General features: G+C 39.5%; 1 protein-coding gene across 1 annotated transcript in view; it reads right to left on the reverse strand.

Moving 5' to 3' along the window:
* Positions 1-18,575, reverse strand: part of stxbp6 (syntaxin binding protein 6 (amisyn)) — a 49,533-nt gene that overhangs the window by 21,408 nt on the left and 9,550 nt on the right. The gene's annotated exons all lie outside the window — the stretch shown is intronic.

The following is an 18,575-nucleotide window of genomic DNA, read 5'->3' on the forward strand; positions in this document are numbered from 1 at the left end:
TACAAGTCCTGCTCTTGGGAATTTTTGGTTAAAGTGAAGCGAAGGATGAATAATTCAGAACTCATCACAAAGGGGTCATGGGAAAGAATAAAGAGAACAGGATCTGGCTAAATTAAATATAAAATTGTACATCAGGAACACATTTGTGTAGCGATATATCAAAGAGGGGTTCAGTATGACAATGTAATACAACCTGGATCTGTCTCATGGAGCTCCTGATCACTGTCACTGCAGACGTGTCTACAGAATAACTGCAGTCTTGGGCCCGTCTCTGGCCAACTGGCTAAATGAGTCTCACTTTATTTTAGGGATGCACCGATCCATCTTCTTCAGTCCCGGTACATACACTGATACCTGGGCTTTGGGTATTGGCCAATACCGAATAGTGATCCGATACTAGCGATCCGATCACATTCTGACCAATCTTTGTCCGCCAAGCACAGGAATTAAACTGATCTTGATCCTCACATCTGACTGAAAGTCAAAACTGCAAAAAAGCCTATTTCCCAAAAAGTCTGAGATTTCCTGTAATGCACAATACCTCAAAGTTAAACTCATCTCTGATGGATCAGAAGGAGTTACAGTGTAATGACTTTATGACTCCAGTGAGAAAATATGTCGCCCGCGTTCCCAAAAAACAGACAAAACCAGGGTCATTGAAGGGCACAGATTGCTACTCTACCAGGATGGATCATGAACATGCAGGAAGTTTCATTTGTTTCCTCTGTCATCGGTTTCCATCTGGTTCTTCCATGGGTGGATGATCATGTAGCAGGATATCATACTTCCTTCCCTTCCGTCTTCAGCATAGTATGAAGCGCAAGAGGAAAAGAATGACAACCTTGATTCTTTTGGCTTCGGTTCAACATGTAAAACTCTCTTACAAGTGAGATGAGCATTTTGCAATATACACTGAAAGGGAAAATGTTCAAACAATATCCTCGGTTATTGTGACATCATCTACCAAATCATGCATAAATGAAAGACAATGTCCAACAGAAACGCATGTTCGTACACGTGCGTGCTTGGCATCCCACAAAAACACAGCATGTGCCGATACAGCACTGTCAGGGAGTCTGCAGGGGTGGTGAGCCATGCCCTTAATGTGAAATACCAGAGCAGAGCCCACCCAGCGCCTGACAGAGGAAGTCTACACAGTCGACAACTAGAGTCCCTGCAGTCTGCTGTCACCAGGATGTTCAGCCAAACAGCCGCCTGGAGAGAGGGAGATGCATACGTGCCAGTCCACATCACAGCTCACCTTTAAATCCCGATGAACACTAAAAGTTGCTTGACTGTCTGGTGATGGCCTCAACACCTGCTATGAAAAGGTTCTGTGGAGAGACATGATCTTTCTTCATACAATTGCACAACGCATTCCCTACAGTCCCTGCAGTGCCTAAGCAACAGTTTGTGAAGATTAAGTAAGTAATGTACTTTGTGCAGAAGTTCTCCCATTTTCTGGAACTGTATGACCCACAATGGGTCTTTATAAATATATTAGTAGCATTGCATTGTTACATACATCATTACATCTAAATGTACCACTTTGTACAAGGAGACCACTTAATTTTATCCCAAAACAAACTACTGTACGAGTGCTCAACCAGCACTAGGGACAAACATGTTGCTACCTGTTATGAATTGGGGTGATTCGCACACATCTTTGCAGGTCACTGCTGCCCAGTAAATCCAGGAATCTCAGCCTTTCATGATTCTTGCATTTTCAAATTAGGTGGAAGGATTTCAGGTTGGGAACATTCTCAAAATTCTAAGGCTCACAAAACTACTTCAAAATCCCTTGGATTACCTCCAAAGAAATGTATTGCCGCATTGCTCAAAACAAGATTGTTTTTCTTACTTTGTGGAAAGTTGTCATTTTGAAGATAAATGGTTTCAATCACAGCAACAAGAGGCAATGGAGCGGCCTATAAAGGATGTGCGACCCCAGCTTTGTGGTCTCGGAGGACAGTAAGAAGAGGATAGGAGTTGAAATGAGGAAGCACAAGACAAGGTGTTTTACTTTGGTCAAAATGTAATATTTAATGTTCACTTTGCACTTAGAATAAATAATCCCAGGACATCCCAAGGTCAGAAACACAACTCTGACAACAAGTTTAAGTTGGATAGAAATTAACTGCTGTAGCTAGGGTTGCACGGTGTACCGATACTAAAAAGGTACCGCGGTACCAGTACGTTCAAAACGATACGGTTTTGCATATTTTTAGTATCGATACTTTATTAAAATAGCGCGCGATCAGAGCGGACGCACTGCTCCGCTTCTTTAATGCTGACCAGCGCGTTGACTGCAAGGTGGCGGGGCTGCGCAGCACTCACACACTAACAGGCAGCGCGCTCTCACTCAGTGATCGCTGGGGAGACAACATGGCGTCACGTGCAGGCGAGTAGTCTTAGCCTTTGGCGACCAGTCTATATGATCATGAGGTCACAATGCACACGTGTACTAAATGAAACACAATTGATGCAAAATGGCTACATGCTGGTGGATCTTCAGCTAAGTCTTTTTTATTTTAGTTAAGGAAAAATAATTATTCCATGAATTAAGATTAAAATATGAACTCTACAATTGCTCATACTTATGGAAGGAACTATGTAGTCATCTGGTCAGATATGGACAAAAGGCCTACATAGCCGTGTATAATCAATGCTGTGATGACACCATGTAGTTTTCATTAATCTCTTGCTGTAGGCTAATACTAATATTAATGCTTAATGATTTGTTAAGTGTTGAAAAAGCTGGGCAGGAACAAGCTGGTAAAAAAGGAACCAAACAGATGTTTTATTTATTACTATTATAGAGAAATATACCAGTATCGTATTTGTGGTATGGTATCGAATTCTGGTATCGTATCGTAAGTATCGGGTATCGTGATATTTATGGCAGGTATCGTATTGAAGTTAGAATTTGGTATCAGTGTCCTGGTGAGGTTCACGCCAGGCAGGAACTTCCCAACAGGGAGTGTTGTAGATACAGAGAAGGACTCCAGCTGTTCCTCTGGGTGACATTCATTAGCACAATTAACAGACATGCTACTCACAGGCATGTTGGTGTAAATTCTGAACTATAAGCATGGGCAGAGAGGAGAAGAGCGAGGGGCATGACAGAGCTGCCCAATGAGAAAAATTAATGAATTAAATAAAGTGTTTAGGATATGGGTTCCTCAAAACTACAAGTGAATACAACTAATACAAAATTATTGATTATTACTTTATGTCATGAATGCATCTAAAGTGGCACATGGAGAAATTATAACAAATATGTGTCATTGCAAAATGAACTAATGCTATATCTTAGTTAAGACAAATGAGACCACGGTTGAGCCTAAATCAATAAATACACAGGCTATATTGTATTGCCATCCCTTATGTGATCAGAGGTCAATACAGTAATGAGTGACCATACAAATGTAAACTGTTGAAAACATCAGGCACAACTGTATTAATCTGTCAGACTACAACACAGGCAGATATATATTGTCCACGTACCCACTTCTAGGGTGAGTGAGTTATTGGGCACGTGCCCGACCAATGGCTTGTTGCATAAGACCCATGAAACCTCAAAAAGGCTCAATTGCGCCACTGTTTTGACTTTTTAATGTTCTTGCAACATGAATTGCCACAATAAACGTATTGCAAAGAGCAACCATACCAATGCAGAGACTCAAAGCTGGCAGCTCCAGGTCCCTCTCTGCCTGCTGTACCAGAGCTGTAATAAAATCCAGCTCTCAGTCCCCAACTTAACTGCCAACAAAAGAAACACTGAAAGATGCAATAATATAGATGAAGATCAACTTTCATCAAGTGACAAGAAAACCTCTTCTATATTTCTAGAAAAAGACTGACATGAACCGCAGAGGTGCAGCTTGAAAGATTTTGCAATGAAGCAGTAGCAGACATGATGTCACATTTATATCAAGCATTTGTTAGCTTGGAATGATACCGTAACTCTAACAGACTTTGAAGGTAGACCAGATTTGTATCAACATTACACATTTCCACAGTTTTACTTGCACTTTAAGGACATGAAGTCTATTTGATTGACATACGTAAAAACAGTGATTGTGTATTTTTAGCATGTTTTCTAAACATAATAATGAATGATGACAATAACGACACGTTTTATGTAGCACACGGTTCTTATTAAACCTTCATGAATACATAAATACACACACACAGCACATTCCACTTGTCTCTAACATCCCTCCAGCCACAGCGGCATCGGGGAATTCAACACAACTGAATGAGGTCAGCTTGCTGGTATCCATGTTAACGTTACTAGATAGCTAAAGTTAGACTGTTTGAAGTTAACAGAAAAGTAACATTATTACAGCCTCACAACCGCTGTGTGGACTCAATCTCCTGATCTGCTCTGGAAAAACTCATACAATCAACTGTGAATGAGTACATAACCACACAAAACCAGCATGATATCATTAACATCTTAATCAAAAGGCATGTGCAGCACTATTATTTGGAAAGTATATTTTTTTCTGGCATTATAATCAAAACACTTTTTGATTATTTCATTTCCCAAGTCGTTTAAGTTTATCAGAAAAGGCCACATTTATTTTCGGGTTCTTTCTTTTGGCAGGACCTGCTGCAGGCCTGTTGATTCATTTCTTGACCATCATACAATGCCTTGATCAAAGAACTTGTTCAAAAACAGCACAGCATACTGATTATGTTTAACAGACATAGTAATGCCTGTCAATAATGGTGAGAGCTGATAAATGTCTTTTCCTTTTTATGTTTTAAGAAAATCTGTAAATTTATGACAAACTACAAATGTGATTCCAAAAACCTCTATTTCCAAGCCTTCAAATTGGATTAAAATACACAGACACTGGCAAATACACACCCCATAGCAATGTAAAGCATTTGGTTAAAAGAAACAACAAGGGGCCACCACTGGAATTTAGAAACAAAAGAAATGTCTAAACCTGTCTTGGCCTTTACACAAGTTATTGTAACTTGTCAGACTTTGTCTCTGCCTCATGAAGGCACACCAAAACATACATATAGTGAATAAAAGACATTCATAAGAACAACTGTTTAGTTTATGATAGAAATGTTAGTGAGCCACATAAAATAAATAAAATCAAGTATATCTGGCTTCTCTCCAAGAGTTGGACATCACCGATTTTAAAGATAGTTCGGTGACATGTTTTACTGGGGTGTAAGTCACCAAAGGAAACTGTTGGCCAGAGTTTGCCTCCCCCATTGTCTGACTGTGGCTTATTTTTCAGAAAAATCTTTTAGAATCCTGATTGAAGTCTGAGTTGACCCTGATGATGCTTAAGATTTGTTACTAAGAGGAAATTATTTGTCTAAAAAAGCAATTCATTCTAATCTCACAACAGGCTGTCTTTTTTTCTGATAACTGTGACAAAAAGAGATATTAAGGGAAGCAGTTTGTTTATGTTTGCATGGTGGGGTGTTGTCATGAGTGCGTGTGTGTGTATTTTCCAAAAAGGAGTCTGATGTTCCCCACAAGGTCCAATTACTCAGGCTCAGTAGATTCAGTGCTGTCTCTTTGCATCAAAGCTGAGCCACATCCAACGGCCTGATCTAACCAATCACAAAAGTCAGTAAAGGACCAACAGGGGGGGGTTCAGCAGCACACTGGACAAACCAGCTGCACAGCTGCACATCTGTCTTTTGGCGCTGCCTGAACGCTGCAGTGGGTTATCTCACAAACAGCTCTACAATGTCACTCAATCTCTCCAGTCTTACTTTCACTCATGTGCTTGCTTGTTGGACACAAGGGAGGAAAGGGTTAAAAAAATAATAAAAAAATAATAAATCAGGGATCTAGGAGACAGTCTGCGACCTTTCACAAATTGCTAGCCTAAGTACCATGGACTGTTCAGCAATTAGTTTGGCTCATGTAGATTTAGCCTCAAGTGCATGTTGGTCAAGGAGCACAAATCATTTCCCGTGTTAACCTCCCTACTAAAGCAGGTGAAACTATAAAGTTGTTAGGAATCTGTTGATTTAAACAGTCATTCCTTACTACTTGTTTCCAATACTGAAACTCCTCTTTAATAACAAAATATATAATAAAAGATGACTATAACATAGGGTGGTGTGCAGTATCAAATCAAACTCTCTGCACCTTCATCTTTAAGTCTGGAGCTGGACTGCTTGGAAAGCATAAATTCTTCTGTTTTGGGCCGTAGACAAATACACTATCCCTTTAAAAAGAGACTGATCGAGTTCATTTCTGATACACTGGCTTAGCAAATCAATTTGCCTCACTTCAAAATCGATAATAGCTGTTATAAAATTATATAAGAATCATCAGGCTCAGCGAGTATGTAACCGTGGAATCGGATGCGGCACTGAATTCATTACATCTGATGGTATCAATCCTGCTATGCCTTATTAGAGCCCCTCACAGAGATGTTTTTCTTACTATACTCCTTTTAAATTGTCCTTGTTCTCTCCCGACACCTGCAGTCTGACAGCATACCAAACATTTCTGCTAAGTCTAAGAAGTAAAACCTGAAAATCGATTGCTGTACATCACGAGACCCAGTAAATAATTAATGGAGCCTCTTAAAATCACCATCTGCAGCCAGCTTTTTAAAATCAAGTACATTAAGGTGTATTGTCATCGGTGACTGAAGAGCAAAACAGTTTCTACACATCATCGGTCAGTACATGAACTGCATGCTAGTTATGAAAAGCATTTGGCCTTATTGTGTTGCTGTCAGCATGTATGTGGATTATTATGTTATCCTCCATTCACTACCTATAAAATAATATAACAAATTAATGCCACTACCCTTCTCCAGGCATTCGGTTGAACTATCCCATTAGACAGCTTTGCTCAAAGCCCACAGGACAAGAGGATGCATCTTTGATTTATCATGCAGTGAGAGGAGAGATAAGAAGCAGCTGAGGCATCAGGTAAGGCTGCATGTTAGTCACTACAGGAAAGATGACTTTCCTGTAGTGAATGCCCAGTTTGCAAATAGATTAAATGTTGAATAATAAAATTGAATAATAAAATTATTCATGTTGAAATTCATGAGAAGTGAGACATACCAGCGAATGGATCCTTTGAAACTGCCGAGGTATCAGTTTGTGACTTGCCTCATGAATTAAGAAAAAAGAAAGAGAGATAAAATAGATAAATAGCTATACCCCGGCCCTGGCCGACAACGATCATGAATCGCATATATGGAATAGATGGATCAGCAGTTCTACTTGGTCTCTATATTTATGAGTCAAGGTGTGTGTGTGGTGTGGATTGCTCAATTGTTTAATGTTTGTACGTAATTCAGCATACGCAGTTTGCATTTTTCCGTTACTTCGGGGCTGGAGGGAGAGAGACAAACAAACATTTACTGTGACAGCAGCAAGAGATTTTCTGCAAAAGAGCCTAATCGATAATTCTTGCCTCATTCCTTTACAGAGAGTTAACAAGCCAGTTTCTCTCCCTAAACAATGGAACCACAATTTTATAGCAGAGACCTAGGATCCTAAAAATCTCTTTTACACATTCATGGAGAATGATAGGGGGACTCATTGGGGGAATCATTAACTATTTGTTGTTGGCTGGAAGATCCACACAGGGTTTACCTCAGGAAACTTTTTAGCAGAGCCTGGCTTTTTAGTTAGCCAATCAGATTCTGGACACCTCTTATTGTTGATCACTTTAATTAGAACATACCGCCCATAATAATAACTTTAGATTGCATTTGCTGTGTATTGTGTGCTGTAACATGAATAAAGTAGTAAATTAGGCTGATAATAACATCAATCAATCCATCATCACTTGCAAAATACTGTGATTCTAATGTGCCATGGATAAGCCAGGTTCAATTATGTTCCAAAATTCTGAACCCAGCCAGTATCTCTGCCAGAGGGATGGTGACACTATCACACTCATATTTCACACACGTACACAAACCATCTTGCACTGACTACACACAGTAAAGATATTCCAATAAGAGATAGTTGGACAGCGTTGGAGAGCGTACCTGCTGAAGTGGAAAAGACTAGCATTTTCCTCTTTAAAGTTTTACAGTCAGGCAGATGAGTCTTCAAGGTTAATGCATGGAGTTTCCAGGGTTACAGCTTTTTTTATGTGTGTTTGTCTACGTGCTGGCTCAGATACAGTACGCTTTGAGCTTTATTAACCCCATAACACGTTTACATGGAACTGACAAGACAGACAGCTCTATGTTGGGTGAGTAAAGTGAGGATGAATACTACTGTATAAAAAGACATGGATTGTCCATTAAACATGTCCACTAAAATATTATACATCACAACTCTTCTATGTTTCTTCTTCACAATCTTGCTCTTTAGAAACTTTGAGGAAGAAAAATGAGTGAAATAATAAGCACAAAGAAACATGGATGCATATCTGGACAAAGGAGAAGCTGACCGTTTATATATATTATGACCTTTGGTCCAGGCAGATATTTTATCTACAAAGCACTTGGGGGGACACCTTGTACAACTTGTAAATTGTGGCAAGACACAGACCAGAGAAGAAATGTGTCTGTTGTCCTCAACAATACATGGCTCAGGGATATGAGGAGAAATACACTGTAGGGAATACATTTTCAATGTGGTGAACAGAAATGATGAGGAATTTGAAAGCAGAAGATGAAAGTGAAACAATTAGACGGACAATGCATCAGCACAGCAATGCCCAAATCATTATAAATCATAGCTACACAGTGCTTAGGGGGACCATTACTGAATGGCAGAAAGAAAAGCCATTCCAACTGTTGTTACATTTGAAAAACTAATAACAGTAATGGCTTTCCAAATTCTACTTTCCATTTCAAACCATGCTCCTTTCCAGTAAAGACTATGAGAGGTTAGGACCCTTGAGATCTTTCCCTCCCTTTGTCCATAGAGATATCTGTCTCTTCCACTACCAACAGCTCCTCCCTGTCTCCTCTTATAGTCTAAGTGGGTATATACTTTCAATTGTGACAAGTAGTCCTCCTTTCCTTCTGACTGATTTGGTAGCTTTCAAGCTCATGGCCTCTTCTAAAATAGGTCTTCCATTGCCAGTGTTGCTTAAGAATACTAAATAATTAATTCTAAAAAGTTGAAAACAAATCTTGTGATGGTAAGTGCACATCACAGTGGAGTACACATCAAAACCGACTGATTATGTTTGTACATTTTACCTTTTGAACTGTGCATATTAATAAAACCAACGTTCTGAACAGTGTCTTTAAGTATGCCATCTGGCATCATTTTAGTCACACAGCTGGATACTTTAAGCAGATGTATCAAAGTTGTGTCTGCCAAACTGTTGTCCGACTGTACTGGAGGCATGAAGCCAGGATGATTGTGTAGTGTCAATAACTCACGTTGGTAGATCCCTGTATACAGCAGATTGTACTGTTGATCAAAAGGTCAACACAATGTGAACTCTCTACAAAACAAACTGTTGGATAAAAACTGCAACCGTTAACGTAACCACCCCCCTCTACCCCCAACATGGGTGCTTCCTTTAAGAACTTACTTTCATCCCTAATAATAAAGTTAATTGTATTGATCATAGACTCTCCTCTAATTGCAAACAAACAAATGACCCAATCAAGTACACTGCAGTCAAACGGAGACAGGTACATCAATTACTTGAATACACAAAGCATTCGGTTTGTGCCATTGTAAAGTCTTGAAAGAAGGATGTCTCTAGTCACTGGAAAACACATTGCCAAGCTCCATTTCTTTAAAGAGTTTTCATCACGGAGTGCTCAGGCTTGTGAGAGTTACGGGCTGTAGTTTGCTTACGAACCTTGAGTTGTACAGCCAGTCAATGGTTTACCCTGTTTGAGCAGTTGTCCTAAATATTTCAGTAAAAGTGGAAAAGTCCAATGTGAGTGAGTTGTGAAAAGAAATGTGGGATATGATGAGAATAATTTAGAACACATATTTGTTTAATTCATACTCTATTTTATTCATGCTCTGATTCCCAGAGCCCACAGAAGTCATGAGATAAACAAAAGTTTGGATTGTTCAATTCCTGCTTGAAAAGCACATAAAAATAAAATATATGTCAGCTGAATGGAAGGAAATATTCTGCAGGAGGAATCCATCTTAGAAGTTGACAGAAGAGTTGTTAGCGAGCAAGCAGTCCAGAACATTGACTCTGACTTCATGGTTACAGAAAGTGGTCCTCTCCAAGTCTACGTCAAATCATGTTGTTGAAAGAAGGCCAAGTGTAGCATAGAGGATCCAGACAAGATTGAGGACTTGACTTATTGGCCGAAGACAAGGTCTCAAGAGTGTAAGGATGCAATCTGTAAGTGCAGTTTTCCAGGCCTGAAAAAATTAACTAGTTTTCTGAGTTTCCTTCTTGTCTCCTAACATAACTGCATAAATAAAACAGATCCATAATGAATTACACTCACATTAATCTTGGTGTAATACCTCCAAAGGACTAACACACCTTACACCTGGCAGCAGTTGACTACTTTTCCATTTATCAGGCAACTCCTTGACCTAAAGGAGGAGTTATTACCGAGAAATTACAGAATGAGAAAAAAGCTTTGCAAAGTGTGTAGAATTAAAATGCACTGCCATGACATTTTGTAATAATCAAGAGATGTCCATACATTGAGAAATAAGAATGAACTCAGACGAATCACATGTTCTTCATATGGACCATTTGTACTTTCAATATCCTCAAAGACAGTTTTAATACAGCCAAATGAAATGTTTTTGGAAAGTCAGTTGGAGTTGGTTATTAAATGTTTTCGTTGTGAAGTCTCTCAGTACAAGAGCAGAGCATCAGTTAATCATATGGATCGCTCACTTTTACAAAGCCAAGGCTCTTTCGCTCTTTTATTACAGCTCTCTTCTTTCCTCCTTTCATCTCCTTTTTCCCTTCATTCCACACTGCGCAGATGAGGGGAAGGGTCTGGGGTGCAAAAGTTTGCACAAAACAAAAGCTGAGAACATCACGAAGATGACGACATCCAGGTATGCAGGGAGTTGATTACACAGTCTTTGCTCCATACATATGGTCAGAGTACACAGTATCAAAAACATATGTGGTGTAATCTTTATCTCCAATATATACCTCATCAATGGTCCCGAAGTGGCCGCATCACCTCATCTCTCTGAACCATTCCCTGCTGTTGTGTGCCATCAACACTTTCGCAACATTCAGAACAACAACAACGGTGCGCCAGAGGAAAGTGGCCAGAAAGTAAACCTCTTCCCCTCAAAAACTCCTATCAAATAAGACAGAACCAGTGATGAAGTCTTCAGGTTAAGAGGAACCATTCCTAGTTGTGTTATTATAATGTGCCGCTGGCAAACTGTGTGAACTCCACTTCAAAGTCAGATCAAATACTTTACAGTTAGACGTCTTTGTTTATCACTCCTATGGCTATGTGCTCTAACCATTCCAAAAAAAAATGCATGATTGAAATAAATCTCACCCAAATGATTGAAATACATTACCAACACAACAATACCTCAAGACTAAGTACATTTAGGAATCTATAAAGAACAGGAAATCCATTGCTACACCTCAACATTGTAATTAACTGTAAACTAAATATATGAGCTGCAAACCTCAGCTTAACACAAATAACTCACTGAAGTCAAACACATTCTTTAAAAATGACGTTCAATGAAAGAACACCCCAGTCCCCCAGCTTTATCTCATCATTTCCATCTCATGCGTCTCTCCAGTTCAAGCAGGAGTAAACTGAATCAAAAAGAATGAGTGGAGCTGCTGCAAAAGCAACCAAAGAGTGAATGAGGCGTTAAAGGGAGCTGAAGGGGGTCTTCCAAACTAACAACCACACACTACCTTTCACAACAATCATCAGACTCCTGCTAGAAACAAAGCACCCTGCGGTTTCTGCTGGAAAACCCAACACAAAAGCAGTGGCAGCTCAAACTCTCGCAAGACTATGGCTGATTTGTGATGATTATTTATTAAAACATCTGATTGTCTAAATCATTTATGAAAGCAGCAACAGTCAACCCTACAATATTGTTGCATATCAGTAAAGGTATTCGGTCAAAGATATTTGATTTTCTGCATATCGGCCAACCTTACTGTAGCCTAACAATTATGACATAATAACATATTCTTATGACTGTAGAATTAAAACAGAAACCAAAGAATGTCATTGGAGAGTGATAACGACCCAACATCTGCAGGTATTCGATATTTATCAGGACAAAAACAATGCTCAGAAATTGTTATTTTATGCCTTATATAATACCAAATGAGGAAATGAGAAACTCTAATGAATGAGTTCCAATTTAAGGCTTTTAACAATTCTTTTAAAACATGTCTGTGTGAATGGTCATCTTTCAAAAGTAACACATATTGCCGGATTTTTACGAGCTTCTGGAGAAAATTAGGCAGTTTCTGGTGCCTCATCTGCTTCACTTGGATGGCAAGCTAGCTGGGGAGTCCTCAGATTGAATGTCAATGTAGGATAAGGCCATTGCAGAACCCAAAATATTAAACACACACAGCTTCTCAGATGCATCAGTGTCCTGATTATCCTGTCAGCACAGTTTGCTCTCTAGAGTAAATAATGGTGTGATACATTTTCTCCCCCACCGACGGTCCGACGTCCTAGCTTATTTTGACGTCTTGTCCTAAAACCGTTCCAAAGCTTCCAACAGATTGCCATTCCAGCTCTTGAATCTTTAAATTTCGCGATCTGCTTTTCACTTGTCGTACCTTTTACCTTCCATCTTAGCTTTCCTCCCCTAGACCCAGCTCAAGTCGCTCAAGCATTGAGGAGATTGGAGGCGAGGAGTGAGGCTGACGTGATTAGAGGGGGCAAGAGTGAGAGCTGAAGACAGTTCATGTTTTAGAGTCTGGGAAAAAAATTAGCTGAGATCCTGCTGCTGAAAAAGCCTAATTAGTCTAGCTAAAGACTGCCATAGCACACTGATAAAAAGAGGGTTTGGTATAAATGGCAAGCATACACAGATGCACATACGCACACACAAACCGTAACAGGGGATGTGGTATTAATGTCATGCTGATGTATCTGGCCCTGTGTAAGTGGGCTGTCTCTGCTCTCAGTAATACTGGGAGGCCAGCATCAGTCACTGCTACTACACTGCCTGTCTGAGAAGGCAGCATTCTTCATAACAGAGCACTGACACACACCCACGCCTGACTAAACTTTGTTAACTAACACCCTGCGATGTCTGAAAAAGTTCTATCAGTAAGATGCAATTTGGAAGTAAAACTAAACCCGGAAATACTGAAGAGAGATTTGCACACAGGGGAGATGGGGCGAGAGACCGAAAGGTCTGAGAATTATGTAAGTTAGAGAAGTTATTTTCCATGATGTTCTCTAAAAAGAGAAATGTGGTCAGTGAGACCAGAGCCTTTAACAAAGAATGGACAGACTCTTAAATGTGAATTCTTCCCATGGGCAATTCAAAAGCCTCTTTAGAGGCCGTGGTGATTAAAAAATTCATCAAAGTGAAGCACCACTACGAGTTGAAGCACAAATCTTGAGCAAATGCATCCACTCACATCCGAAATGAATACGCAGAAAAATAAACAATCTATGAGCCCAATATGATCAGAATCCTAATACATTGCCCAGCAATGATGTAAACAGAGAGATGAATAGAGCTGAAACAAGTGGTTCCAATAACCACAGATAAAGTCCCTGAATTGAATAACCCTGACTTAAACCTGAACGTAGCATTAACTATTATTTTCTCAAAGTCATGTTTGTCTGTCTCATTGTCGGTCTACAAATGTCTCAATTGTGAGAAGCGAAACCAAAGACAAGAGTTCTGTAATGAAAGTAAATATTGTAATTGTTCATCTTTGTTTTTTAAAGGGGTTAAACTGAGAATCATTTATCTATACTCTACCTTGAACTTCATACCTTCTGTATATCTCTAAACAACATTACATCTGTTAAATAATGCAGTGTTAACTCTTCCCAGCTCTTGATACATATGCATCTAAGCTCCATCATTTCCATTTCCATCATGAACCCACCACAACCTAATATGTACGTGCATGAAAACAAAAAGTCAGACAGATGTGTTCTTGAACTGAGACACCGAGATCAAAAATGATCTGACTTTATAAGCAGCTTAGAAATAGTCAGTCGGCCCATCCATCTTACCATGTAATCAATGGCCATGAGGCTGCTGAAGGTGAATGAAGTGGAAAGTGCAATTCCCAAACTGGTGTGATAACTGGAGTCTATATTCTACATTGTCTTGGAGAAAACACTGACACTGGGCTTGGTTACTGAATGGGTTTCTTTCACAGAAAGTAAGGGATCTTTGTCCCACCAACCAAGACGTATGATAGTGGATTGTGATGTATACAGTTGTCATAATTCACTTACTAAAGCTTTTCAAAGTCAAATAATCCCTCTGCATCATATGATTACGTACATTTGTTCTACTTTCTGCTGTTCAACATTCAACTGATAAAAATAATTCAAAACAAAGATAAAAAAAAAACTACATCAAACCACAAAAAGATATGCAAACTAACCAAGACAACATAATGAGATTCCAAGCATATGACATACATATTAAACGAAACAGTAAACCAACCCACAAAATAAAATGCCTGCATAAACACACTGTGCATGAATGGACAAAACATTGATGCCCACATGCTTCCCTCAGAAAAATTCAGAATTGGATTAAGAAACCTGGATGGAGACACAACTGCACACAAATGATTCAAAACCTGGATATTGTTCCTTGTGTTTCATATAAACATCATATCTCGATGAGATTAAAACTATGACATGGCTTAAAACTGGGATACTAGTGACACACACACACACACACACACACACACAATAAATAGGATGGGAAGAAATATGTTTACCTTTCAGATCACACCAATAGGCTACTCCAGTGAACTTTCAGTGTCTTATCTAGCTCAACTGGCTTCACATCTCTCCTGTCAAACATTCTGTGGGCGGTCCAGTGTTTCAGCCCTGAGGTCCAGCCATACAGGCACCGCATGAAGCCCAGTGATCAAAGAGAAAGTTCACTAACCAACATGGTCCATGTAGAGCTTCTGGCTTCGCTCCAGCACACTCCTACTATGTCATCAGACCCCTGTCGCTGAAGTGAAAGCGCCAACATATGTTTCTGTGTGTAGTTGAGCAACGCATATGAGTGTGTAAGGTCATACAATTCTCGTCACAGCACATGTTAGGAGGATTTAATGGCCACAGAGGTAAAGTGAAACCAGAGAAAGACTAGAGAAAGTTTACTTTTGTACATTTAAGACAAGTCAAATTGGACAAAGATAGAATAAATGATACGCAAACCTTTTAAATGCTTTAGGCTGTGTGACCGAGGACTAGTTGTTGCATTCATGAACCATTTGAGAGGCCATCATTGGAAACTGTTTGGCAAATGGCAGGCACTTTCAAAAAAGTACTCTGCAGGTGTTTGGCTGTACCGTGTGTCAATCCAACTCTTACCGAAGCCAGTATAGGGAGAAAAGCGGAGACATCTTTTCCGTCGATGAAAGCCTTCAGTGCCATTCTTTGCATTTCTTACATGCAAGAAATGTTTTTCAGTACCGATACAACTGATGCTGCTGCAGCATCTACACAAAAATTCACTGTTGTTTTGAACGTACAGTCGCCTTTCTGTGTCGTCTCGCACACACCTAGCCACACCGTAGCTGGCTGTAGCTCCTCACAGAATGCTGAATGGTTAAGGCACTGCCTTGCCGGACCTAAACACATCACTTGAAGCCTGACATGATGGATTATGATAATTATCGTGAGAATTCCGCTTCCGTGCAAGTAATGTGTATCAATACTGTGAAAATGAGTATTACACTGTTTCAAATATCCAGTAGCAATATGAATCGTGTATATATACATTTTTTTTGTGAACACCGTAAGAAAGTAGAAATAAGTGGAATAACATGACACAATTACAAACTGGACTCCACCACACCAAAAAGGTTAGAACATGAATGTGAATTTAATCATGTACACAAAACACGTAGAAGCCTGTTGTCAACTCGGATACAACAGAGTCAGGCCTCCTCTAAGGGAAATCAGTTTATTGCTAGAAGGAATATTGTTGTTCCACTTTCCTGACAAACAACTAATAGTAACAGCTAGCTTTGTGAGCAAAACTCGTCTTGTTTTCCTGGAGCCACATGAACACGAGAAGCACAGCTCCTTCAGGTGGCAGCTGTCCAAGTCGGATTGCTGTGGATACAATTGTATTGGCAGTACTATAGAATATGATCTTGGAGTTACAGTCGGAGTGATGGCCCAGTGTTTCATCCTGGCACCCTGATTGAGAGTGAAAAGCCTGTGGCGGTACAGCGCTGTACAGCCCCTCATGCTGTAGGCTTCCTTTAGTGACATGCCACAGATTACATAACTATGCCCCTGTATGGCCCTTCATCCCTTAGCTACCCGCTACTGTAGCCGTGAGACTGTCAGCAAGCCCCTTCCCCCACCTTTTTATACATCCACAGTGCTTTCACATAGTTTACGCACATGCTGAGCACTTAAAGTCAAGCACACCAGATTTGTATCTCCAGTACGCTGGGAGGCAAAGCGTGGTTTCACACTCATGGTTGGCTATACAGTACGTCCATGGGAACACAACAACACACATACACACACACAATTCTGAACAATGGCTGGCTGGCTTTAAAAAAATGCCACATGACAAAGCAAACTACACAACAGTGGTTGCTTTCTCTACTGTGCTCCCACATGTCATACACAACAGCAGCCTAGTTAGGAGACTGTAACCACAGAGCCAACAGCAAACAACTTTTAATAGACTAACGCAGGACATAAACATGGGTGATTGTAAGGATGCTTTTAGGGACAATTTCTCAACTAACTATGCAAGTGTGAATGGGTGTTACATCCATTCACACTTGCAGCATGTATTTCAAAAGGAAAATAAGACATAATGTCCCTCCTTTAGAAATTATGAACAATCAACAGCTCTTCAGCAGAAGGATGATGAATAGCCTGAAGTCTCTGTAAGCAAAGATGGCAGTGAATGGATTATGGAAGTTATCTTTTTCCATCCAATTAAAAAATAAAAAGAAGAAGTTAGCCTTGACTCCCACTTACATCCCCCATAGACCAAAATATACCTATTCAGCTGGGATACATAAAAAGTACCAGTAGGTAAGAATGCAACAGTACCTTTAGTCACACAGCAAGGCTGGAGTCACTGACTGGAGCAAACTTATTGCGCTCCAACCAGAAGATGCAGAGAGGTATAAATCCTTCACTGAGCGCAACTTAAAAGGCAGTTTAAATTGGCTACCCTTCAACCCTTCACAGAGAATTTAAGACTGACCCTGGCACACGCACACACACACACACACACACACTATGCATAAAATGTCATGTATTCTGTTATAATCATTCATTAATTCATCAAGAAGAAGATTGGATATTTTATGCATTTTAATTATGCCATGCAGACTGAGCAGTATAGGATATCCACTAACTTATGGAGCTAAATCCATGACAATAGTTTTGTTCGTTTGAAAAAAGATTTGAACCTGAAAATTCAAGTTTTGGTCTTGAACATTGAACAATTCAACAATGTATTCGAAATAAAAATAAGTGTATGAAAAGTTGTGTTGGTTTAAATATAATTTAGATTCAGTTATGTTTTTTTTTTCGAATAAAATATATTTTTTCATTTTTCAGTAGCATATTTTATGTTTTCAACTTTCAATCTTTTTTTCAGGTTCAGATCTTTTTTTTTCAGGTTCAGACTTTTGACCGGGATGTGGCGTGGGGGGCGTGGTTTCAACTACAGGGGCGTGGTATCATGAGTGACAGCTTAACAAAGAAGGCTGACGACCTGCCTCAACTACGTTGCCTTCAAGAAACGTGGGTACTGCGAAAATGATGACTCACTCCTTTATATACAGCATATTCACGTGATTGGCAGTAGATTATATATTATTATATATTTAAACCAACAAAACTTTTCATACACTTATTTTTATTTCGAATACATTGTTGAATTGTTCAATGTTCAAGACCAGAACTTGAATTTTCAGAACTTTTTTTCAAACGAACAAAACTATTGGCATGGATTTAGCTCCATAGTAACTTTAATAGATTTTAGAGCAGCAATGCTCAAATTGGGCACAAAGGTGAAAGCTGCTGGGGGACGTGAAAAGACTGGCAGAACGACAAGTGAATATCAAGCAACACTCATTTCCACATCAAGGGAGAAATGACTCATCATAAGCCCCTCATGAAAAACAGTGTGCGCCTTCAGAAACCTGTGGTTAATTGTGACTCCCGCTTGACACAAATGGCTTTTATGTGTTTGAGAGTGTAAACACAGAAGGTCAGTGTGGAGTAGCTACCAGAAGACAACCTTGAATTTAATCTGCACAGATAGTTTGTACAGGCCTTTCTGCTGTACTTAGATACACCTAGTCATAATTGAACAACTTTTAACCTTTAAGTGATAAAATCTGCTGCTGCTAAAGCAGTTTAACACACATTACAATTGGAGGATTAAGAAATGATATTGATCTTCATAAGCAGTTCTTCTGGCACTGAAAT

The sequence above is a fragment of the Cyclopterus lumpus genome, chromosome 22 (assembly GCF_009769545.1).
Source record: "Cyclopterus lumpus isolate fCycLum1 chromosome 22, fCycLum1.pri, whole genome shotgun sequence".
In the NCBI taxonomy this organism is placed as follows: Eukaryota; Metazoa; Chordata; class Actinopteri; order Perciformes; family Cyclopteridae; genus Cyclopterus; species Cyclopterus lumpus.